The sequence below is a fragment of the Syngnathus leptorhynchus genome, unplaced genomic scaffold, assembly GCF_054491065.1.
Source record: "Syngnathus leptorhynchus isolate UIUO unplaced genomic scaffold, UIUO_Slep HiC_scaffold_250, whole genome shotgun sequence".
In the NCBI taxonomy this organism is placed as follows: Eukaryota; Metazoa; Chordata; class Actinopteri; order Syngnathiformes; family Syngnathidae; genus Syngnathus; species Syngnathus leptorhynchus.
In genome coordinates this window covers 14,924-17,500 of record NW_028232217.1, presented here as the reverse complement: position 1 = coordinate 17,500, position 2,577 = coordinate 14,924, and positions in this window count along the sequence as shown.

The following is a 2,577-nucleotide window of genomic DNA, read 5'->3' as shown; positions in this document are numbered from 1 at the left end:
ACAACCGGTCACCGAGGCACCCGCCGAAGGCGGGTGCCGAGTTCACCGGCCCCAAGCGACAACCGGTCACCGAGGCACCCGCCGAAGGCGGGTGCCGAGTTCACCGGCCCCAAGCGACAACCGGTCACCGAGGCACCCGCCGAAGGCGGGTGCCGAGTTCACCGGCCCCAAGCGACAACCGGTCACCGAGGCACCCGCCGAAGGCGGGTGCCGAGTTCACTGGCCCCAAGCGACAACCGGTCACCGAGGCACCCGCCGAAGGCGGGTGCCGAGTTCACTGGCCCCAAGCGACGGCGGTCACCGAGGCACCCGCCGGAGGCGGGTGCCGAGTTCACCGGCCCCGAGCACCAGCGGTCAGCCACGGAGGGTGCTGGATCATCCATACTTCCATAGCTCCAGAGCTCCATAGCCCCGGAGCTCCATAGCCCCGGAGCTCCATAGCCCCGGAGCTCCATAGCTCCATAGCCCCGGAGCTCCATAGCCCCGGAGCTCCATAGCCCCGGAGCTCCATAGCCCCGGAGCTCCATAGCCCCAGAGCTCCATACTTCCATAGCCCCAGAGCTCCATAGCTCCATACTTCCATAGCTCCAGCCGCGGAGGGTGCTGGCTGGTGGCTCCATAGCTCCATACTTCCATACTTGCAGCCACGGAGTTGGCTAAAATTGCACTAAGTGCGAAAGCCCATTCATTTACAACGGCGTGTCCACAAGGCGGCGACATTTCCCCTTTACCGGTGGCTGCGCGGCGGGTGAGTGACAGAGCTTATCCGAGCGGCTGGAACTCTGCGCCGGCGTGGTCGAGCGTGAGGCCTCGGCCCTTTGGCTGCCTGGTACCTAAACCACTTCCATTGATCCAGCCACGGAGGGTGCTGGCTGGTGGCTCCATAGCTCCATAGCTCCATAGCACCAGAGCTCCAGAGCTCCATAGCACCAGAGCTCCATAGCTCCATAGCACCAGAGCTCCATAGCTCCATAGCACCAGAGCTCCATAGCTCCATAGCACCAGAGCTCCATACTTCCAGAGCTCCATAGCTCCATAGCTCCATAGCACCAGAGCTCCATAGCTCCATAGCACCAGAGCTCCATAGCTCCATAGCACCAGAGCTCCATAGCTCCATAGCACCAGAGCTCCATAGCTCCATAGCACCAGAGCTCCATAGCTCCATAGCACCAGAGCTCCATAGCTCCATAGCTCCATAGCACCAGAGCTCCATAGCACCAGAGCTCCATAGCTCCATAGCACCAGAGCTCCATAGCTCCATAGCACCAGAGCTCCATAGCTCCATAGCACCAGAGCTCCATAGCTCCATAGCACCAGAGCTCCATAGCTCCATAGCACCAGAGCTCCATAGCTCCATAGCACCAGAGCTCCATAGCTCCATAGCACCAGAGCTCCATAGCTCCATAGCACCAGAGCTCCATACTTCCAGAGCTCCATAGCTCCATAGCTCCATAGCACCAGAGCTCCATAGCTCCATAGCTCCATAGCACCAGAGCTCCATAGCACCAGAGCTCCATAGCTCCATAGCACCAGAGCTCCATAGCTCCATAGCACCAGAGCTCCATAGCTCCATAGCACCAGAGCTCCATAGCTCCATAGCACCAGAGCTCCATAGCTCCATAGCACCAGAGCTCCATAGCTCCATAGCACCAGAGCTCCATAGCTCCATAGCACCAGAGCTCCATAGCTCCATAGCACCAGAGCTCCATACTTCCAGAGCTCCATAGCTCCATAGCTCCATAGCACCAGAGCTCCATAGCTCCATAGCTCCATAGCACCAGAGCTCCATAGCACCAGAGCTCCATAGCTCCATAGCACCAGAGCTCCATAGCTCCATAGCACCAGAGCTCCATAGCTCCATAGCACCAGAGCTCCATAGCTCCATAGCACCAGAGCTCCATAGCTCCATAGCACCAGAGCTCCATAGCTCCATAGCACCAGAGCTCCATAGCTCCATAGCACCAGAGCTCCATAGCTCCATAGCACCAGAGCTCCATACTTCCAGAGCTCCATAGCTCCATAGCTCCATAGCACCAGAGCTCCAGAGCTCCATAGCACCAGAGCTCCATAGCTCCATAGCACCAGAGCTCCATAGCTCCATAGCTCCAGCCTGGGTGGCTGGTGGCTCCATAGCTCCATACTTCCATAGCTCCAGTCAGAGAGTTGGCTAAAATTGCACTAAGTGCGAAAGCCCATTCATTTACAACGGCGTGTCCACAAGGCGGCGACATTTCCCCTTTACCGGTGGCTGCGCGGCGGGTGAGTGACAGAGCTTATCCGAGCGGCTGGAACTCTGCGCCGGCGTGGTCGAGCGTGAGGCCTCGGCCCTTTGGCTGCCTGGTACCTAAACCACTTCCATTGATCCAGCCACGGAGGGTGCTGGCTGGTGGCTCCATAGCTCCATAGCTCCATAGCACCAGAGCTCCAGAGCTCCATAGCACCAGAGCTCCATAGCTCCATAGCACCAGAGCTCCATAGCTCCATAGCACCAGAGCTCCATAGCTCCATAGCACCAGAGCTCCATACTTCCAGAGCTCCATAGCTCCATAGCTCCATAGCACCAGAGCTCCATAGCTC